Source organism: Triticum urartu, chromosome 1A (assembly GCF_056163025.1).
Source record: "Triticum urartu cultivar PI428250 chromosome 1A, HENAU_Tu73, whole genome shotgun sequence".
In the NCBI taxonomy this organism is placed as follows: Eukaryota; Viridiplantae; Streptophyta; class Magnoliopsida; order Poales; family Poaceae; genus Triticum; species Triticum urartu.
Genome location: NC_141873.1, coordinates 72,162,480 through 72,186,674, shown reverse-complemented (window position 1 = coordinate 72,186,674; position 24,195 = coordinate 72,162,480).

The following is a 24,195-nucleotide window of genomic DNA, read 5'->3' as shown; positions in this document are numbered from 1 at the left end:
GTTAATTGAGTTATTGTAATTTGTTCATAAATGAATATGCAAAAGTTAGATTTTTTTTCATATATAATGTAGATGTATATGTATGTGTATGTATGTATGGATGGATGTGTAGTTATATTATTTTAGTTTATGTTTAGTTTAGTCTTAAGATTAGGAAAATTTCAGATGTGTAGTTATATTTATTTCGATGTATAGTTAATTTAGATGTTGTAATTTGTTCATAAAAATTGTGCACTTTTGTCTAGAAACTTCATTTTTTTCATAAGTACGAAAATGTAGAATGAAAACGAAAAAAAACATATAAGAAAAAACAAAGGGAAAATTGAGGAAGGAAAAGAAAACCGCCCGGCCCGGCCACCACCGCATTTTCATAAAGTGTTTCCACCGAGTCCACGTCACACCGATCGAGCACCCACGGCGAAGCAAGTCTTTTTTAAGGTAGTTCTTTGTTAAAGTGAGGGGGGATGTCGGGAGCACCCCCGGCCCTCTTGCTCGACCAAAACTCTTGAGGACACCTAAACCCTAGAAAAAAATGATGTCGATCTCCTACCCCCTCCCGCCGCGCCCCTACTCGATCGACAAACTCTCTTGAGGCCACCAAATTTACCAAGTTAAAAAAGCGTTGTCGTCGAGGACACCTCGAACCCTTGAAGCGTTGTTGAGGCCACCCCAAACCCTTGAAGCGTTGCCGAGGCCACCCCAAACCCTAGAGAAGCGTCGAGGCCAGGCCACTAATATGATTCCTTATTGTGCTTAGCTAGCTAGTTCTACGTTTGCCACTAATATATCCATCTATCATGTTTGAATAATAATTGCCATGTTGTAAATATTTGCAGAAACTATGGATCCGCACCCCTGAGACGAAGCAATAGAAGCGGTGTTGGGGGAGATAATCGCATACAGAAGTGATGCCGTCTTGTCGCTTCTCAACGACACATGCACCGATGGTCTGGAAAGACATGATGAAGAAGCAGGCTACGGCGATGATCAAAGAATGGAGGAGGAAGGACACCGTGATGACGGCTCCGGTGACCGAATGGAGCGGGTAGGACACCGTGATGATGGCTCCGATGACCGAATGGAGGGGGAAGGACACCGTGATGACGGCTCCGGTGACCGAACGGAGTCCGGCCAGGTATATATATATATTAATTAAGCATGTGCTGACTATAGCTAATTGATGCATTAATTGTTTTTGGTATGTACACATATTAACTCTCTTCTTTTTCTTCTTTTCTAGCCCTCCTGATCGAGCAACACTTCGGTAACGAGACAAGGCCTGAAGAGAAAGTTGCGCGCAGATGAAAGGTACACGATCATCAAAATTGATCGCGCTGGCCAACCGATTGAACCCCTCAGGACCAAGCAAAAATTTAATGCTCAGTGTGGGGTTCTAGTTAGGGACATGATCCCGATCAGCATCGAGCAATGGTTGAAGCCTAAGGACAAAGACTCATAGGTGTCTTATGTCAGCGATAGGCAGAAAGCTGATCTTTGGACCGCGCTTCAGGAAAATTTCACCTTCCCACTAGAGGAGGATCCGGAGAATCCAGTTAAAAAGCCAATGAGCAAGGCTTATGCTCTTAAGAAGATGGCTGAGCTATTTAGGAGGTGGGAAAATGAGCTGAAATCATCGTTTGTCGACCAAGACAAGACTCTAGAATTCATCGGACGATTTAAGAAGATCAAAGATCAGTGGCCCGCATTTGTCACCAAAAAGAAATCTGAGAGAGCAGCGAAGATGTCAGCGACAAACAAGAAAAATGCTGCAAAGAAGAAGCATCACCATCGCACGGGGTCTCGTGGCTACCTGAAAGCCCGGCCGTTGTGGGACAAGGCTGAGAATGACCTCATTGATAAAGGGATCCAACCAGAGACGCGACGCTGGCCAGACCGTTGTAGGACTTGGTTCTTTGGGGTTGGGGAAAAATTGGACCCTGTAACAGAAGTGCGCTTGGACCAACGAGCAGCTGAAAACACCCATCGAGAAGCTTCAGGAGTATATCGAATAGGCGCAGCAAGGGACGTTCAGTCCGAACAGAGGGAACGACGAGCTCACAGAGGCCCTCGGGAATCCTGAGCACCCCGGACGGACCCGAGGCACGCCAGGCTCCCTTTCGTTGAAGGATGGATTTCCCGACACAGGCGGTTACAAACGCTGGGAGAGGAAGAAGAAAAAAGAGTTGACCCAACTACAAGCGTTGCACGCAAGGGTACAAGCGCTAGAGGAACGAGATGAGGCCCGTAGCACGCGACCTGTCGAAGCTACACCCAAAGCTACCCCGCCATCTCAGCGGAGAAGCAGCGTGGCTTCCACGGAGCTACTTCAGGAGCCTGTCTTCACGGCTCCTGCTAGCTACCCCGTGGATGCTATCACGGAGTCTCAGAATTGCCACCTTATGACGCAGTGGATGGAATTTAAAGTCAAGGCGGTTGTTGGCTCTGTTGCACCTCCTGAACCTGGCGCAACTTTTCACTACCGGCCGATTCCAGAAGGATATGCTAGGGTGATGGTGTTGGGGAACATAGTAATTTCAAAAAATTTCCTACGCACATGCAAGATCATGGTGATGCATAGCAACGAGAGGGGAGAGTGTTGTCCACGTACCCTCGTAGACCGAAAGTGGAAGTGTTAGCACAATGCAGTTGATGTAGTCGTACGTCTTCACGATCCGACCGTTCAAGTACCGAATGCACGGCACCTCCGAGTTCTGCACACGTTCAACTCGATGACGTCCCTTGAACTCCGATCCAGCCGAGCTTTGAGGGAGAGTTCCGTCAGCATGACGGCGTGGTGACGATGATGATGTTCTACCGACGCACGGCTTCGCCTAAGCACCGCTACGATATGACCGAGGTGGATTATGGTGGAGGGGGGCACCGGACACGGCTAAGAGATCCAAGGGATCAATTGTTGTGTCTATGGGGTGCCCCCTGCCCCCGTATATAAAGGAGCAAGGGGGGGAGGTGGCCGTCCTAGGAGGAGGGCGCGCCAACGGGGGAGTCCTACTCCCACCGGGAGTAGGACTCCTCCTTCCCTTGTTGGAGTAGGAGAGAAGGAAAGAGGGGGAGAGGAACAAGGAAAAGTGGGCTGCACCCCTTGTCCAGTTCGGTCTAGAGGGGGGCGCGCGCCTCCTTCCTTTTGGCCTCTCTCCTCTATTCCTGTATGGCCCAATAAGGCCCATATACTCCCCGGCGAATTCCCGTAACTCTCCGGTACTCCGAAAAATACCCGAATCACTCGGAACCTTTCCGATGTCCGAATATAGTCGTCCAATATATCGATCTTTATGTCTCGACCATTTTGAGACTCCTCGTCATGTCCCCGATCTCATCCGGGACTCCGAACTCCTTCGGTACATCAAAACTCATAAACTCATAATATAACTGTCATCGAAACCTTGAGCATGCGGACCCTACGGGTTCGAGAACAATGTAGACATGACCGAGACATGTCTCCGGTCAATAACCAATAGCGGAACCTGGATGCTCATATTGGCTCCCACATATTCTACGAAGATCTTTATCGGTCAGACCGCATAATAACATACGTTGTTCCCTTTGTCATCGGTATGTTACTTGCCCGAGATTCGATCGTCGGTATCTCAATACCTAGTTCAATCTCGTTACCGGCAAGTCTCTTTACTCGTTTTGTAATACATCATCCCGCAACTAACTCATTAGTTGCAATGCTTGCAAGGCTTAAGTAATGTGCATTACCGAGAGGGCCCAGAGATACCTCTCCAACAATCAGAGTGATAAATCCTAATCTCGAAATATGCCAACCCAACAAGTACCTTCAGAGACACCTATAGAGCACCTTTATAATCACCCAGTTACGTTGTGACGTTTGGTAGCACACAAAGTGTTCCTCCGGTAAACGGGAGTTGCATAATCTCATAGTCATAGGAACATGTATAAGTCATGAAGAAAGCAATAGCAATAAACTAAACGATCAAGTGCTATGCTAGCGGAATGGGTCAAGTCAATCACATAATTCTCCTAATGATGTGATCTCGTTAATCAAATTACAACTCATGTCTATGGTTAGGAAACATAACCATCTTTGATCAACGAGCTAGTCAAGTAGAGGCATACTAGTGACACTCTGTTTGTCTATGTATTCACACATGTATTATGTTTCCGGTTAAGACAATTCTAGCATGAATAATAAACATTTATCATGATATAAGGAAATAAATAATAACTTTATAATTGCCTCTAGGGCATATTTCCTTCAGTCTCCCACTTGCACTAGAGTCAATAATCTAGTTCACATCGCCATGTGATTTAATACCAATAGTTCACATCACCATGTGATTAACACCCATAGTTCACATCGACATGCGACCAACACCCAAAGGGTTTACTAGAGTGAATAATCTAGTTCACATTGCTATGTGATTAACACCCAAAGAGTACTAAGGTGTGATCATGTTTTGCTTGCGAGAGAAGTTTAGTCAACGGGTCTGCCACATTCAGATCTGTAAGTATTTTGCAAATTTCTACGTCAACAATGTTCTGCACGGAGCTACTTTAGCTAATTGCTCCCACTTTCAATATGTGTCCAGATTGAGACTTTGAGTCATCTGGATCCGTGTCAAAACTTGCATCGACGTAACCCTTTACGACGAACCTTTTGTCACCTCCATAATCGAGAAACATATCCTTATTCCACTAAGGATAATTTTGACCAATGTCCAGTGATCTACTCCTAGATCACTATTGTACTCCCTTGTCAAACACAGGGTAGGGTATACAATACGTTTGGTACACAGCATGGCATACTTTATAGAACCTATGGCTAAGGCATAGGGAATGACTTTCATTCTCTCTCTATCTTCTGTCGTGGTCGGGTTTTGAGTCTTACTCAGTTTCACACCTTGTAACACAGGCAAGAACTCTTTCTTTGACTGTTCCATTTTGAACTACTTCAAAATCTTGTCAAGGTATGTACTCATTGAAAAACTTATCAAGCGTCTTGATCTATCTCTATAGATCTTGATGCTCAATATGTAAGCAGCTTCACCGAGGTATTTCTTTGAAAAACTCCTTTCAAACATTCCTTTATGCTTTGTAGAATAATTCTACATTATCTCTGATCAACAATATGTCATTCACATATACTTATCAGAAATGTTGTAGTGCTCCGACTCACTTTCTTGTAAATACAGGCTTCACCGCAAGTCTGTATAAAACTATATGCTTTGATCAACTTATCAAAGCGCATATTCCAACTCCGAGATGCTTGCACCAGTCCATAGATGGATCGCTGGAGCTTGCATATTTTGTTAGTACCTTTAGGATTGACAAAACCTTCTGGTTGCATCATATACAACTCTTCTTTAATAAATCCATTAAGGAATGCAGTTTTGTTTATCCATTTGCCAGATTTCATAAAATGCGGCAATTGTTAACATGATTCGGACAGACTTAAGCATAGATACGAGTGAGAAACTCTCATCATAGTCAACACCTTGAACTTGTCGAAAACCTTTTGCGACAATTCTAGCTTTGTAGATAGTAACACTACTATCAACGTCCGTCTTCCTCTTGAAGATCCATTTAATCTCAATGGCTCGCCGATCTTTGGGCAAGTCAATCAAAGTCCATACTTTGTTCTTATACATGGATCTTATCTCAGATTTCATGGCCTCGAGCCATTTCACAGAATCAGGGCTCATCATTGCTTCCTGATAGTTTGTAGGTTCGTCATGGTCAAGTAACATGACCTCCAGAACATGATTACCGTACCACTCTGGTGCGGATCTCACTTTGGTTTACCTACGAGGTTCGGTAGTAACTTGATCTGAAGTTACATGATCATCATCATTAGCTTCCTCACTAATTGGTGTAGTAGTCACAAAAACAGATTTCTGTGATGAACTACTTTCCAATAAGGTGCAATTACCTCATCAAGTTCTACTTTCCTCCCACTCACTTCTTTCGAGAGAAACTCCTTCTCTAGAAAGGATCCATTCTCAACAATGAATAACTTGCCTTTGGATCTGTGATAGAAGATGTACCCAATATTTTCTTTTGGGTATCCTATGAAGACACACTTCTCCGATTTGGGTTTTAGCTTATCAAGTTGAAACTTTTTCACGTAAACATTGCAACCTCAAACTTTAAGAAACGACAACTTTGGTTTCTTACCAAACCACAGTTCATACGGTTTCGCCTCAACGGATTTAGATGGTGCCCTTTTTAACGTGAATGTAGCTGTCTCTAATGCATAACCCCAAAACGATAGCGGTAAATCTGTAAGAGACATCATAGATCGCACCATATCAAGTAAAGTACGATTACGACGTTCGGACACACCATTACACTGTGGTGTTCCAGGTGGCGTGAGTAGTGAAACTATTTCACATTGTTTTAACTGAAGGCCAAACTCGTAACTCAAATATTTTACTTTTGCGATCATATCGTAGAAACTTTTATTTTTGTTACGATGAATCTCCACTTCACTCGGAAATTCTTTGAACTTTTCAAATATTTCAGACTTGTGTTTCATCAAGTAGATATACTCATATCTGCTCAAATCATCTGTGAAGATCAAAAAATAATGATACCTGCCGTGAGCTTCAATATTCATCGGACCATATACATTAGTATGCATGATTTCCAACAAATCTGTTGCTTGCTGCATTGTTCCGGAGAACGGAGTCTTAGTCATCTTGCCCATGACGCATGGTTCACAAGCATCAAAATGATTCATAATCAAGTGATTCCAATACCCATCAGCATGGAGTTTCTTCATGCGCTTTACACCAATATGACCTAAACGGCAGTGCCACAAATAAGTTGCACTATCATTATTAACTTTGCATCTTTTGGCTTCAATATTATGAATATGTGTATCACTATGATCGAGATCCAACGAACCATTTTCATTGGGTGTATGACCATAGAAGGTTTTATTCATGTAAACAGAACAACAATTATTCTCTAACTTAAATGAATAACCGTTTTGCAATAAACATGATCAAATCATATTCATGCTCAACGCAAACACCAAATAACATTTATTTAGGTTTAACACTAATCCCGAAAGTATAGGGAGTGTGCGATGATGATCATATCAATCTTGGAACCACTTCCATCACACATCGTCACTTCACCCTTAACTATTCTCTGTTCATTCTGCAACTCCCATTTCGAGTTACTACTCTTAGCAACTGAATCAGTATCAAGTACCGAGGGGTTGCTATAAACACTAGTAAAGTACACATCAATTACATGTATATCAAATATAGCATTGTTCACTTTGCCATCCTTCTTATCCGCTAAATACTTGGGGCAGTTCCGCTTTTAGTGACCAGTCCCTTTGAACTAGAAGCAGTTAGTCTCAGGCTTAGGTCTAGACTTGGGCTTCTTCACTTGAGCAGCAACTTGCTTGCCGTTCTTCTTGAAGTTCCCTTTCTTTCCCTTTGCCCTTATTTTTGAAACTAGTGGTCTTGTTAATCATCAACACTTGATGCTCTTTCTTGATTTCTACCTTCATCGATTTCATCATCATGAAAAGCTCGGGAATCATTTTCGTCATCCCTTGCATACTATAGTTCATCACGAAGTTCTACTAACTTGGTGATGGTGACTAGAGAATTCTGTCAATCACTATTTTATCTGGAAGGTTAACTCCCACTTGATTCAAGCGATTGTAGTACCCAGACAATCTGAACACATGCTCACCACTTGAGCTATTCTCCTCCATCTTTTAGCTATAGAACTTGTTGGAGACTTCATATCTCTCAACTTGGGTATTTGCTTGAAATATTAGCTTCAACTCCTGGAACATCCATATGATCCATGACGTTCAAAACGTCTTTGAAGTCCCGATTCTAAGCTGTTAAGCATGGTGCACTAAACTATCAAGTAGTCATCATATTGAGCTAGCCAAACGTTCATGATGTCTGCATCTGCTCCTGCAATAGGTCTGTCACCTAGCGGTGCATCAAGGACATAACTCTTCTGTGCAGCAATGAGGATAAACCTTAGATCACGGATCCAATCCGCATCATTGCTACTAACATCTTTCAACTTAGTTTTCTCTAGGAACATATCAAAAATAAAACAGGGGAGCTAAACGCGAGCTATTGATCTACAACATAGATATGCTAATACTACCAGGACTAAGTTCATGATAAATTTAAGTTCAATTAATCATATTACTTAAGAACTCCCACTTAGATAGACATCCCTCTAATCCTCTAAGTGATCACGTGATCCAAATCAACTAAACCATAACCGATCATCACGTGAAATGGAGTAGCTTTCAATGGTGAACATCACTTATGTTGATCATATCTACTATATGATTCACGCTCGACCTTTCGGTCTTAGTGTTCCAAGGCCATATCTGCATATGCTAGGCTCGTCAAGTTTAACCTGAGTATTCTGCGTGTGCAAAACTGGCTTGCACCTGTTGTAGATGGAAGTAGAGATTATCACACCCGATCATCACGTGGTGTCTGGGCACGACGAACTTTGGCAATGGTGCATACTCAGGGAGAACACTTTTATCTTGAAATTTAGTGAGAGATCATCTTATAATACTATCGTCAATCAAAGCAAGATAAGATGCATAAAAGATAAACATCACATGCAATCAAAATATGTGACATGATATGGCCATCATCATCTTGTGCCTTTGATCTCCATCTCCAAAACATCGTCATGATTTCCATCGTCACCGGCATGACACCATGATCTCCATCATCTTGATCTATATCAATGTGTCGTCACATGGTCGTCTCGCCAACTATTGCTCTTGCAACTATTGCTATCGCATAGCGATAAAGTAAAACAATTATTTGGCGCTTGCATCTTATGCAATAAAGAGACAACCATAAGGCTTCTGCCAGTTGCCGATAACTTCAACAAAACATGATCATCTTATACAACAACTTATATCTCATCACGTCTTGACCATATCACATCACAACATGCCCTGCAAAAACAAGTTAGACGTCCTCTACTTTGTTGTTGCGAGTTTTTACGTGGCTGCTACGGGCTGAGCAAGAACCGTTCTTACCTATGCATTAAAACCACAACGATAGTTTGTCAAGTTAGTGCTGTTTTAACCTTCTCAAGGACCGGGCGTAGCCACACTCGGTTCAACTAAAGTTGGAGAAACTGACACCCACTAGTCACCTTTGTGCATAGCACGGCGGTAAAACCAGTCTCGCGTAAGCGTACACGTAATGTCGGTCCGGGCCGCTTCATCCAACAATACCGCCGAACCAAAGTATGACATGCTGGTAAGAAGTATGACTTATATCGCCCACAACTCACTTGTGTTCTACTCGTGCATATTACATCAACGCATAAAACCTAGCTCGGATGCCACTGTTGGGGAACGTAGTAATTTCAAAAAATTTCCTACGCACACGCAATATCATGGTGATGCATAGCAACGAGAGGGGAGAGTGTTGTCCACGTACCCTCATAGACCGAAAGTGGAAGCGTTAGCACAACGCGGTTGATGTAGTCGTACGTCTTCACGATCCGACCGATCAAGTACCGAATGCACGGCACCTCCGAGTTCCGCACACGTTCAACTCGATGACGTCCCTCGAACTCCGATCCAGCCGAGCTTTGAGGGAGAGTTCCGTCAGCATGACGGCGTGGTGACGATGATGATGTTCTACCGACTCAGGGCTTCGCCTAAGCACCGCTACGATATGACCGAGATGGATTATGGTGGAGGGGGCACCGCACACTACTAAGAGATCCAAGGGATCAATTGTTGTGTCTATGGGGTGCCCCCTGCCCCCGTATATAAAGGAGCAAGGGGGGAGGTGGCCGGCCTAGGAGGAGGGCGCGCCAAGGGGGGAGTCCTACTCCACCGGGAGTAGGACTCCTCCTTCCCTTGTTGGAGTAGGAGAGAAGGAAAGAGGGGGAGAGGAACAAGGAAAAGTGGGCTGCACCCCTTTTCCAATTCGGACTAGAGGGGGGGCGCGCGCCTCCTTCCTTTTGGCCTCTCTCCTCTATTCCCGTATGGCCCAATAAGGCCCATATACTCCCCGGCGAATTCGCTTAACTCTCCGGTACTCTGAAAAATACCCGAATCACTCGGAACCTTTACGATGTCCGAATATAGTCGTCCAATATATCGATCTTTACGTCTCGACCATTTCAAGATTCCTCGTCATGTCCCCAATTTCATCCGGGACTCCGAACTCCTTCGGTACATCAAAACTCATAAACTCATAATATAACTGTCATCGAAACCTTAAGCGTGCGGACCCTACGGGTTCGAGAACAATGTAGACATGACCGAGAACGTCTCTGGTCAATAACCAATAGCGGAACCTGGATGCTCATATTGGCTCCCACATATTCTACGAAGATCTTTATCGGTCAGACCGCATAACAACATATGTTGTTCCCTTTGTCATCGGTATGTTACTTGCCCGAGATTCGATCGTCGGTATCTCAATACCTAGTTCAATCTCGTTACCAGCAAGTCTCTTTACTCGTTCCGTAATACATCATCCCGCAACTAACTCATTAGTTGCAATGCTTGCAAGGCTTAAGTAATGTGCATTACCGAGAGGGCCCAGAGATACCTCTCCGACAATCGAAGTGACAAATCCTAATCTCAAAATATGCCAACCCAACAAGTACCTTCGGAGACACCTGTAGAGCACCTTTATAATCACCCAGTTACGTTGTGACGTTTGGTAGCACACAAAGTGTTCCTCCGGTAAACGGGAGTTGCATAATCTCATAGTCATAGGAACATGTATAAGTCATGAAGAAAGCAATAGCAATAAACTAAACGATCAAGTGCTATGCTAACGGAATGGGTCAAGTCAATCACATCATTCTCTTAATGATGTGATCCCGTTAATCAAATGACAACTCATGTCTATGGTTAGAAAACATAACCATCTTTGATCAACGAGCTAGTCAAGTAGAGGCATACTAGTGACACTCTGTTTGTCTATGTATTCACACATGTATTATGTTTCCGGTTAATACAATTCTAGCTTGAATAATAAACATTTATCATGATATAAGGAAATAAATAATAACTTTATAATTGCCTCTAGGGCATATTTCCTTCAGATGGTGGATTAAATCACAGAAGGATTTGAGGACCTCCAGCTTGACCACCCTACGGGTGACGGGGAGACTCAGCTGGGTTCTTGTCTGAAGACTCCATGCCTATGACGGTAGGAGCTCATGAACCTTCTGAACTGGACGCCTTCGCCTCCTCCTCCTCCTCCGGCGAGTCAGGGCACTCCGCCTCCTCCACCGCCTCCCCCTCCGGCGAGTGATCAGGGCACTTAGCCTCCTTCTCCGGCGCGTGGCGGCACTCCGCCTCCTTCTCCGCCTGTGCGGGCGCGTCCGAGCAGCCACCAGCCTCCTCCTTCTCCGCCTCGCCAGCAAGGGCGGAAGAGACCCGCCGCCGCCCCGATGGCTCTGGCGCGTCGTAGTCCTCCTCCTCGCAAGCAAGGAAAGAAGACAGCCGTAGCCACTCCGTCTGCTCCCGCGTCTAGCAGTACATCCAGAGGCGGAAGGCAATACATATTCGGTCCTTCTTTGAAGACTCCAGAGAAGTTACCATACGATATGACCCTGGAGGAAAACGAGAAGATCGTGCGACACGAAGTGAGGAACTTCTTTGAAGGGGTGAAAGCAAAGAAACATCCACCTCCGGAGGAGAAGGTAGATCCGGTGAAAGCGAAGCGCACTCTGGAAGCCCTGAAGAAACCACCAAAGTCTCCGCCGAAAGGCAACTATGAGCGCATTATTGAAAGGTCATTTATCGGAGTGGAGCAGTCGGGAAGTACTGTCAGTGATCAAAGGTTAGCGGAATGACGAGCTGGGAAAAAAATTGCCCAGCTAGGCGAACAAGCGAACCAATCGTTCCCCCCGCTCAAGGTGTCTAGCGATATCGCCGCTAACAATTCGAGGATGGTGCCCAGTTATAATAACCTTGATGATTACCTGCCCAACGATGTACATTATGAATTCTTGGAGGTGGAAGAACACATATATGAGTATGGGAAAGCCTCTCATCAAAGATGAAAGGTCTTTAACAATGATGATGCGAAGATTCCATGATTGGTACATGAAAACCTGCAGAAAGTCTGGGGGGAGGAATACTTCGACGCTGAGAGTTAAAGAGGAGCATGACCTCGTTGGAACTAATCTGTTGAATGTTCCATTTGAGGAGTTCTTCCAGTTTTTCAATCAGAGGGCCCTCGATAAATTAACGGTCACTTGCTACTGTCTGTAAGTACTACTTCTGTCATTAAGTCTCTATATATAGGTCAGCTCTTTCATTGCATGTATTTATAATTATCCTCACTATATTATGCAGATTGAAGATCGCCGAATTGAAGAAAAGACCAATCGATGATATTGGGTTCATTAACACAAATATCATAGATGCATATTTGGTTGAATTTAAGAAAAAAGAAACCAAGGCTAACTTGCTACGATCGTTGGTATTAAATCAAAACAAAGCTATAATACTCTTTCCTTACAACTTCAAGTGAGTGTTACTTTCTTGTGCACATTCGGTTCCCCTTATTAGTCGAGGTTATAGTAATGTAATTGATGAGTTATGCATGCGTGCGCAGGTTCCACTATATTCTCCTAGAGATTAAGCTCGAGCAGGGACTAGTAACCGTCTTAGACTCGAGACGAAAAGATCCCAAGGAGTATGCGGACATGGCTGAATTTCTCGAGAAGTAAGTTAAATCGAACATTATCGCACCATATCGGCAACTTTTTCACTTCCTGATATCAAGTAATTATTTTCTCTGTCTGGCAGGGTTTGGGAAAAAATCACCTCAAAAGCTCCAGGACTGCCGAAGAAGCTGGAATTTAAACACCCGAAAGTAGGTACTACTAGCATGTTCCGTGCATCTCCTAGTGATTCAAGTGCTAGTTTCATCAATACCATTTAGCATGCTTGCTTATCAGTTTGATTGACCTCTATTTCTTGTAAAGTGGTTGTGGCATGAAGCTGGGAATAATTACGGTGGATACTACGTTTGCGAGTCCATCCGCCACACGACCTGTGAGCGGGGCTACACTAAAAAACAATATGAAGTGCGTAAGCAATACTATTCAGAATTTAACTTTATTTACCATCTTTTGTGTTGAGTTTCATTCATTCATATATATGTATTGACCCCCTTCTTCAAATTGGATGTTTCGGATGCGGGATGAACTCCTAGCACCAGATCGCATGCGAGGAATTCAAGAGGAATTGGCGGCATTCTTTCTTGACCACGTGATCGATAAAGACGGAGAATACTATGTGGACCCTGTGTTCATATATAATTAGGGGATTATATTGTAAGAGATATTATGTTGTATATATGTAGCCGGTAGCGTCGGATAGATATACGAAAACTTGTTGTTCGACCAATCTCTCGGAGAAGGAGAGGTCGATATCACTTATCTCTGTATGCATATGTTCATGACGATCTTCTGTTTTCTTCATCTTTGCTTACTAGCTAGCGTGTCGAGTGCTATCTATACGTATAGTACGCAGCGTCGACCAAGCACGGAGATAAGAGAGGACACTTCTCTCTATTAATTAATTAGCTACCTAACACAATATATGAAACACCTTAATTAACCATACAAAACCCCCAAATCCCCCCCCTTCAGGAAAAAAACAAAAACCCTAGCCCCTGAACAGCTGACGCGTGGATGCCTATTGGTCTCGGTTGGTGCCACCAACCGGGACCAAAGGGCCTCCTGCCTGGGCTCACCACACCGGCCACGTGGAGGCCCATCTGTCTCGGTTCGTGTAAGAACCGGGACTAAAGGCCAAGAGCATTAGTAACGGCCCTTTAGTCCCGGTTCCCAAACCGGGACAAAAGGCCCTTACGAACCAGGACAAATTGCCCTTTTTTTACTAGTGCATGGCCGTGGGCCACCAGTCGAAGAAGCCCGTTCGTGCCGCCAGGCGGGTGATGGTGAGGCGGCACCAATGGAGAATATCACGCCAGACAATGCAAGAGAACACACATCCAACGAGGAGATGATGGATGGATTCTTCTTCCTGGTCGCAAAGGATGCAGGTTGGCGAGTGAGGGAACCTGTGGCGGGCAAGGCACTCGCCCGTCCAACATCTGTCAAAGCCAACGAGCCACATAAACATCTAGACGCCAGTGGGGGCACCATTCTTGCAGGTTAGATGCCAGAAGGGTACGCGTGTCGAGCCTTGGAAGAGGGCCAAGTAGCAAGACTTCGCGGAGTAGATCCCGTTGTCGGTCCAATGCCAGTGGATCATGTCGGGCTCCTGGCTGAGCGAGATGTCGCGAAGACGGTGCCAGATGTCGACATACTGCATGGTAGCCATAGGCCCAAGGGCACCGTGGATGTCAGGGATCCAGGCACGCTGTGGGATGGTATAACAGGAAATACGGTTGTTACTTGTTCGGCACGGCACGAGCTTGGCAAGAGCAGGCGCCAACTCCATGATGGATGCTCCATCAAGCTAGTGGTCAGTCCAGAATTTGCAGCTTTTGCTGTCTCCAAGGGTCTAGGTTGTGGGTGCATGGAAAATTTGATGAACCTCGATCTCGCATGGCAGCCAGAGGTGGCCCCATGGTTATTGTGGATCGGTGGCCTGTAGCCAAAGCCAACGGGCGCCTAGGGCAATGTCGGTGCGATAGAGATCACGCACGCCGAGCCCTCCAAGCTCAAGCGGGCGGCACATGTGTTGCCAATTCACATGCAGATTCCGGCTCTAGCCTCCTTTGGCCCATGTCATATAGGAAGTCCCGGATTAGCCGGGTGGCTTGCTTGAGATTGGAGGGGCACATCGCCATGGCGAGGAGAAGGTGGACCAGTATCGCGGTGAGCACATGTCGAAGGAGGGCAATGCTGGAAATATGCCCTAAATGAAATAATATTTGTATTATTATATTTCTGTATTCATAATTAAAGAGTTTATATTCTATGCTACATCTACTATGATCCTGGAATATGCGATTCAGTGAAAAACTCGTATGAATATGTGGAATGATAAATGGTTAAATAAACAGGTTTCTAATCTTGCCTCTAGGACTAGCTCAAGTGCTGTATAAAGAGAGGAGGCAACAGCAGCGTAGATGCGATATTCTATGCTATATCTGCTATGATCCTAGGCAGCTTATGGGAGGAAGCGGCGGAGACGGCTAGAAGAGAGGAGGCAGCAGCAGCGTAGATGGCGTGGCGGCAGTCTAGGGCGGAAGTGGTGGAGATCGTTAGGAAACTGATACCATGCAGAAGACTATATGATGCAACTCAATTGTATTCATGGGAGTTTGGGTGTGGCTAGGTCTCAGTCGACTGAGATTTAACAAAGTCTTAGTCAAGTGATATAATATGCAAGAAAGAAAGAAAAATTGAATAGAAAACTTTGCACCGATCTCAATGTAAGATCACACGAGTATAGCATCGACTGAGGCTTAACCAAGTCTCAGTCTAAGACTTAGCAAGACTGTTGTTACAATATATACAAGAAATGCTTTGCATGACAAGCCAACTAACCCTATCATCTATTTGGTAGTTAGTCTATACAAGGCCGGAGACCATACGAAGATCAATCGGAAATAAATACATACTAGCCGTATCCGAGCGGCGGCATGCCGCGCCCCATTGATGCGTGAGGACGAAAATGTGTGGCGTGATAGTAATGTCCGGCTGTTTTTTTTGACTAATTTGGATATACGACAAAGGTTGTATGTGTGCAATTGGGGCTACAATCAGGCAAGCAAGGCATAAAGGCGAATTGGAAAACATAGATTTATTTATCACATAAATTGATATATTTTACAAAGTAGCAAGTATACATTGCTACACTCATACTGCGATCAAATGTGTTATAGATCGAACATGTTACAATCATTTATAGCTTATATCTATCTTTCGGAAGAAATATATATTAGTCAATGTTTCGCTTGTACCGTGAGAGTGTTTGTGCTGGATCCAGGAGTAACTGATTGTGGTCAGAGAGATGGTTAATTGGCCAAATGTATGTTATATTTCAAGTGAATATGCAGAGGAGGACAATAAGATCATCATATCACAAGAGTATTTTGCTTCACCCACATCAACTTGTTTATGCTATTAATTCAGTCTTGTAGAGGTTTTTACACTGTACATTTCCTCCATGATCTTGAACTGATTATGTGCTATTTTTCTTATATAAAAATAAATATGCCCTAAGTGTCACTAAAATTGAACTTTAATAAACATGTGAAGGATTAGATATTGTGAAAGGTTACACTCGTACTTGCATCCAAATACTCTAAGAATACCAACCAAAGATAATCACCGGAGAATGCCATGACCATATTTCATGCTACTCACTAAAAGTGCCTACTATGGAAAGATCAAATTTTTACTCTCATTTTGAAATATTCGATAGACAACTTGTATTGTCCGCATCCTTTTGATCGATTTTTTTAGTGGCTAACTTTTCACACATTGAATCCCCCAACTATAATTTACAAATATTATAAATGATTTATGAAACAAATGTTGCTCAGAAAAGTAATATAAAATCAAAACAACACTAGTAGAAAAATGGTCTATTGTCCCGGTTCGTAAGGGCCTTTTGTCCCAGTTCCTGAACCGGGACTAAAGGGTCGGTACTAATGCCCTGTCCCTTTAGTCCCAGTTCAATCTAGAACCGGGACAGATGGGCCTCCACGTGGCCTGTGCACGAAGCCCAGGCAGGAGGGCCTTTTGTCCCGGTTGGTGGCACCAACCGGGACCAATAGGCATCCACGCGTCAGCATTTCTGTGGCTGGGGTTTTTGTTTTTTTAAAGGGGGGGGGGGTTTGGGGGGTTTTGGGGGGTTAATTTAGGTGTTTCATATATTGTGTTAGCTAGCTATAATTAATAGAGAGAAGTGTCCTCTCTTATGTCCGTGCTTGGTCGATACTACGTACTATACATACGTATAGAGAGGACTAGACATGCTAGCTAACTAGTAAGCAAACAAAGGAAATAGAAGATCGTCATGAACATATATGCATACAGAGAGAAGTGATATCGACCACCTCTCCTTCTCCGAGAGATTGGTCGAACAACAAGTTCTCGTATATCTATCCGACACTACCGGCTACATATATACAATAATTATCTCTTACAAATACAATCTCCTAACATACGGACTCATGATCCACATAGTATTCTCCGTCTTCCGCGATCACGTGGTCAAGAAAGAATGCCGCCAATTCCTCTTGAATTGCTCGCATGCGAGCTGGTGCTAGGAGTTCATCCCGCTTCCGAAACATCTAATTTGAAGAAGGGGGTCAATACATATATATATATATATGAATGAATGAAACTCAACACAAATGATGGTAATAAAATAAAATTGTGAATGTTGTTATTTACGTACTTCATATTGTTCGTCAGAGTAGCCCCGCTCACAGGTCGTATGGCGGATGGACTCGCAAACGTAGTATCCACAGAAATCATTCCCTTGTTCCTGCCACAACCACTTTACAAGAAATAGAGGTCAATCAAACTGATAAGCAAGAATGCCAAATGGTATTGATGAAACTAGCGCTTGAATCAATAGGAGATGCACGGAATATGCTACTATAGTACTTACTTTCGGGTGTCTAAATTGCAGCTTCTTCGGGAGTCCTGAAGCTTTTTTGGTGAATTTTTTCCAAACCCTACCAGACAAAGAAAACAATTACTTGATATATCAGGAAATGAACAAAGTTGCTGATATGGTGGATAATGATCGATTTAACTTACTTCTCGAGCATTTGAGTCATGTCCGCATAGTCCTGGGGATCTTTTCGTCTTGAGTCTAAGACGGTTACTAGTCCCTGCTCAAGCTTAATCTCTAGGAGAATATAGTGGAAACTGCACACGCATGCATAACTCATCAATTACATTACTATAACCTTGATTAATATATAAGGGAAACTGAATACGCACAAGACAGTAACACTCACTTGAAGTTGTAAGGAAAGAGTATTATATCTTTCTTTTCATTTATTACCAACGATCGTAGCAAGTTGGCCTGAGTATCTGCGACATGCAATTTAGCCTCAGTTGCATCTATGAGATATGTATTAATGAACCCAATATCACCGACTTGTCTTTTCTTCAATTCGGCGATCTTCAATCTGCATAATATAGTGAGGATAATTATAAATACATGCAATGAAAGAGCTAAGCTATATAGAGAGACTTAATGACAGAACTAGTACTACTTACAGACAGTAGCAGGTGACCGTTGCTTTATCGAGGGCCAATTGATTGAAAAACAGAAAGAACTCCTCAAATGAAACATGCAACAGTTCAATTCCAACGAGGTCATGCTCCTTTTTAACTCTCACATACAAAGTACTCCTCCCCCCAGACTCTCTGCTGATTTTCAAGTACCAATCATGCAATCTTCGCATCATCGTTGATAGAGATCTTTCATCTTTGACGAGAGGCTTCCCGTACTCGTATCTTTGTATCTGCACCTCCATGAAATCATAATGTACATCGTCGGGCAGGTAATCACCAAGATTGCTATAATCGGGCACCATCCTCGGATCATTAGCGATGATGTCGCTAGGCACCTTGAGGGGGGGGCATGATTGCTTCGCTTGTTCGCCAAGCTGGGCAATTTGTTTCTCAGCTCGTCGTTCTTTCAGCCTTTGATCACTGACAGTACTTCCCGACCGCTCTGCTTCGGCAAATTCCTTTCCAATAATGCGCTCATAGTTTCCTTTCGGCGGAGACTTGGGTGGTTTTGTCAAGGCAACCAGAGTGCGCTTTGCTTTCACCGGATCTACCTTCTCCTCTGGAGGTGGATGTTTCTTTGCTTTCACCCCTTCAAAGAACTTCCTCACTTCTTCTCGCGCGAACTCGGCGTTCTCCTCCGGGGTCCTCTCGTATGGTAACTTCTCTGGAGTCTTCAGAGAAGGACCGAATCTGTATGTCCTCCCGCCTCTGGCTGTACTACTAGACGCCGACAGAGCAGACAGAGCGGTTGTCTTCTTTACTTGCTTACGAGGCAGAGGAGAAGGACTACGACGCGCCGGAGCAGCCGGAGCGGCGGGAGGTCTCTTCCGCCCTTGCTGACGAGGCGGAGAAGGAGGAGGCTGGCTGCTCGGGTGTGCCGGCACAGGAGAAGAAGGAGGCGGAGTGCCGCCATGCGCTGGAGAAGGAGCCGGCCGAGTGCCCTGATCGTCACTCACCGGAGGAGGAGGCGGTGGAGGAGGCGGAGTGCCCTGACTCACCGGAGGAGGAGGAGGAGGCGGAGGCGTCCAGTTCGGAAGGTTGATGAGCTCCTTCCGCCATAGGCATGGAGTCTTCAGAGCAGAACCCAGCCGAGTCTCCCCTTCACTGGTAGGGTGGTCAAGCTGGAGGTCCTCAAATCCCTCCGTTATTTCATCCACCATCACCCTAGCATATCCTTCTAGAATCGGCCGGCAGTGAAAAATTGTGTCGGGTTCAGTAGGAAAAACAAAGCCAACAGCCGCCTTGACCTTCATATTAATCCATTGCGTCATAAGGCGGCAATTTTGAGACTCCGTGATAGCATCCACGGGATAGCTGGCAGGAGCCGTTAAGACATGCTCCGGCTGAAGCAGCTCGGTGGAAGCCACGCTGCTTCTCCGCTGAGATGGCAGGGTAGCTTCGGGGGAAGCTTCGGCAGTTCGTTTGCTGCGATTTGCTTCTCGTTCCTCTATCGCTTGTACCCTTGCTTGCAGCGCCTGCATTTGGGTCTGCTGCACTTTTTTCCTCCTCTCCTGGCATTTGTAACCGCCTGCGTCCGGAAACCCAACGTTCCACGGAATGGAGCCTGGTGTGCCTCATGTCTGTCCAGGGTGCTCAGGATTCCCGAGGGCCATTGTGAGCTCGCCGTTCTCTCTGTCTGGAACGAACGTCCCTTGCTGCGCTGCTTCGATATACTGCTGAAGCTTCTTGACTGGTATGTCCATTTGATTGTTCGTACAAATGCACTTCCCTGATACAGGGTCCAAGGTTCCGCCAGCCCCGAAGAACCAAGTCCGGCAACGGTCTGGCCAGTTATTTGTCTCTGGTTTGATCCCTTTATCAACCAGATCATTCTCAGTCTTGGCCCACTTAGGCCGGGCTACGAGGTAGCCACCTGACACCGTGCGATGGTGATGCTTCTTCTTCGCAGCATTTTGCTTGTTTGTTGCCGACATCTTCTTACTCTTTTCCGATGTCTTGTGGGCCACAAATGCGGGCCAGTGATCTCTGATCTTCTCATATCTGCCCTTGAATTCTGGTGTCTCTTTATTTTTGACAAACTTTTTCAGCTCTTTCTTCCACCTCCTGAATAGTTCTGCCATCCTCTTAAGAGCAAAAGACTTGATTAATTGCTCTTTAACTGGCTTCTCCGAATCATCCTCTTGCGGTAGGGTGAAATTTGACTTCAGCTCAGTCCAAAGATCATTTTTCTGCATATCATTGACATAAGACACCTCAGGTTCTTCTGTAGCCGGCTTATAACCATTGCTGGATGCTGATCGGGATCTTGTCCCTAACCAAAACCCCGCACTGAGCAACAAATGCACTCTTTGTCCGGAGGGGTTCAATCGGTTGGCCGTCGGGCGCGATTGCTATGATCTCAAACTTTTCATCCGAGGTCAACTTTTTCTTCGGGCCTCGTTTCTTTACCGAAGTTGTGCTCGATCCGGAGGGCTAGAAAAAAGAACAAAGACTTAATTAATATGTGTACATACCAAAACAATGAATGCATCAATTAGCTAGTCAGCAGAAGCTTAACTAATATATATACCTGGCCGGACTCGGTTTGGTCACCGGAGACGTCATCACGGTCTCCTTCTTGCACCGGCATTGGGTCACCGGAGCCGTCCTCACGGTCTCCTTCTTGCACCGGCATTAGGTCATCGAAGCCATCATAATCATTGCCAGCTGCTTCCAGACCATCGGTGTCATTGAGAAACAACGAGCAGACGACATCACTTCCTCGTGCGATTATGTCCCCCAACAACTCTTCTTGTACTTCGTCTCGGGCGGTGTCCATAGTTTCTACAAATATTTACAACATGGCAATTATTATTCAAACATGACAGATGGATATATTAGTGGCAAACGTAGAACTAATATTAATTAGTGGCCTCGACGCTGCTTCTCTAGGGTCTGGGGTGGCCTCGAGGCTGCTTCTCTAGGGTTTGGGGTGGCCTCGACAATGCTTCAAGGATAAAAAAGAAGAGGAAGAAGAAAAAAAGAGGAGAAGAAAGAATAGAGGAGTAAGAACTCCTCTATTCTTTCTTCTCCTCACTCCTCTATTCTTTCTTCTCCTCTTTTTTTCTTCTTCTTCCTCTTTTTTTATCGGGAACGAGGGTCGTCGAGGGTCGCCGAGCGGTAGAGGAAACCCTAAATAGCAAGTATCGTGGGTGTGAGATACATGTGGGCGTCGGTGTCGGACACTACATCCACGTCCCACAAGTGACGCGGGTCGACGCTCGCGTCACTTGTGGGACGTGGATGTACTGTCCGACACCGACGGCCACATGTATCTCACACCGACGATACTTGCTATTTAGGGTATATCGACCCCCCCTCGTGTTGAAGTTATCGGGAGGTGGTATATATATCGACCCCCTCATGTTGAAGTTATCGGGAGGGGGTATATCGACCCCCCCTCATGTTGAAGTTATCGGGAGGGGGTATATCAACCCCCCCTCGTGTTGAACTTATCGGGAGGGGTATATCGACGACGACAGATCCGATAAAACATAAGAATACGAAGAAGAAATAAAAAGAGGAGAAGAAGAAAGGAATAGAGGAGAAGATCAAAGAAAAAAATAAGAAAAAAAAGAGGAGAAGAAGAAGGGAATAGAGGAGAAGAAAAAATAGAATTTTTTTCTATTTTTTCTTCTTCTCCTCTTCCTTTTCTTCCTCTCCTCTTCTTCTCCTCTTCCTTTTCTTCCTCTCCTCTTCTTCTCCTTTTTCCTCTTCTTATTTTCCTTTTTCCTCTCCTAAATATATAAAACTTTTCAAGAAATGAAACTAACCTAAAATGTACTAAATCAGAGAACATATATAGATAATCCTTTTCTAAATATTTAAATCTAACTTTTGCATATATGAACACATATACACAGAGAACATACAAACATATATACATTTTTATAAAAAAGAAAAATACAAAATACAAACATATATATGAAAAAAATCTGAAAAGAAGCAATATACACAATATATATACTGACATATATACATAATATACATAAAGAAGCAATATACACAATATACACAAGCATATAATATATGAAAAAACAGGGGGGCCAGACCAACGGAGGGGCCGGGCGACGGCGACGGGCGGGGCGGGGCGGGGCGAGGCGACAGGCGGGGCAGGGGTGGGGTGACGGCGACGGGCGGGGCAGGGCGACGACGACGGGCGGCCGGGGCATGCGACGCGCGTCGGGGCAGGGCGGCGAGCGGCGTCGGGCGAGGGCATGGCCGATGGCGAGGCACGAGCGACGGTGACGGCGCGGTCGGGGGCGACTGCAGGGGCAGCGGACGGCGTCGGGGCAGCCTGGCGGCGTCGTCGGGGGCAAATGGTCGATGAGAAACAGAAATTTTCACATGTCCTGGTTATATACCAAGAGCATTGGTCCCGGTTCGTGGCACCAACCGGGACCAGGTTGGTGCCACTAGCCGAGACCAAAGGCCTCTTTTCAGCAGCCCAAAGGGCGGGAAGCGGCGGCTTTGGTCCCGATTGGTGGCACCAACCGGGACTAAAGGGGGGCATTGGTCACGGTTTGTGTAGAAATACGGGCCCTAGGATGACAATCTCGTCGACTAGATGAACTAGGACATGCGTCATGATATTGAAGAAGGATGGTGGGAACACCAGCTCGAAACTGACAAGACATTGCGCCACATCACTCCTTAGCCTTAGTACGATTTCTGGATCGATCACCTTCTGAGAGATTACATTAAGGAATGCACATAGCTTCACAATGGCTAATCAGACATTTTCCGGTAGAAGCCCCCTCAATGCAACCGGAAGCAGTTGCGTCATAATCACGTGGCAGTCATGAGACTTTAGGTTCTGAAACTTTTTCTCTGGCATATTTATTATTCCCTTTATATTCGATGAGAAGCCAGTCGTGACCTTCATACTGAGCAGGCATTCAAAGAAGATTTCTTTCTCTTCTTTCGTAAGAGCGTAGCTGGCAGGACCTTTATACTGCTTCGGAGGCATGCCGTCTTTTTCGTGCAAACGTTGCAGGTCCTCCCGTGCCTCAGGTGTATCTTTTGTCTTCCCATACACGCCCAAGAAGCCTAGCAGGTTCACGCAAAGGTTCTTCGTCACGTGCATCACGTCGATTAAAGAGCGGACCTCTAGGTCTTTCCAGTAGGGTAGGTCCCAAAATATAGATTTCTTCTTCCACATGGGTGCGTGTCCCTCAGCGTCATTCTGAACAGCTAGTCCGCCGGGACCCTTTCCAAAGATTACGTGTAAATCATTGACCATATCAAGTACGTGATCACCGGTACGCATGGAGGGCTTCTTCCGGTGATCTGCCTCGCCTTTGAAATGCTTGCCTTTCTTTCGACATTGATGGTTGGTCGGAACAAATCGACGATGGCCCAGGTACACATTCTTCCTGCATTTTTCCAGGTATATACTTTCAGTGTCATCTAAACAGTGCGTGCATGCGTGGTATCCTTTGTTTGTCTGTCCTGAGAGGTTACTGAGAGCGGGCCAATCGTTGATGGTCACGAACAGCAACGCCTTTAGGTTAAATTCCTCCTGTCTGTGCTCATCCCACGTACATAGACCGTTTCCATTCCACAGCTGTAAAAGTTCTTCAACTAATGGCCTTAGGTACACATCAATGTCATTGCCGGGTTGCTTAGGGCCTTGGATGAGAACTGGCATCATAATGAACTTCCTCTTCATGCACATCCAAGGAGGAAGGTTATACATACATAGAGTCACGGGCCAGGTGTTGTGATTGCTGCTCTGCTCCCCGAAAGGATTAATGCCATCCGCGCTTAAAACAAACCATACATTCCTTGGGTCCTTTGCAAACTCATCCCAATACTTTCTCTCGATTTTTCTCCACTGCGACCCGTCAGCGGGTGCTCTCAACTTCCCGTCTTTCTTCCGGTCCTCACTATGCCATCGCATCAACTTGGCATGCTCTTCATTTCTGAACAGACATTTCAACCGTGGTATTATAGGAGCATACCACA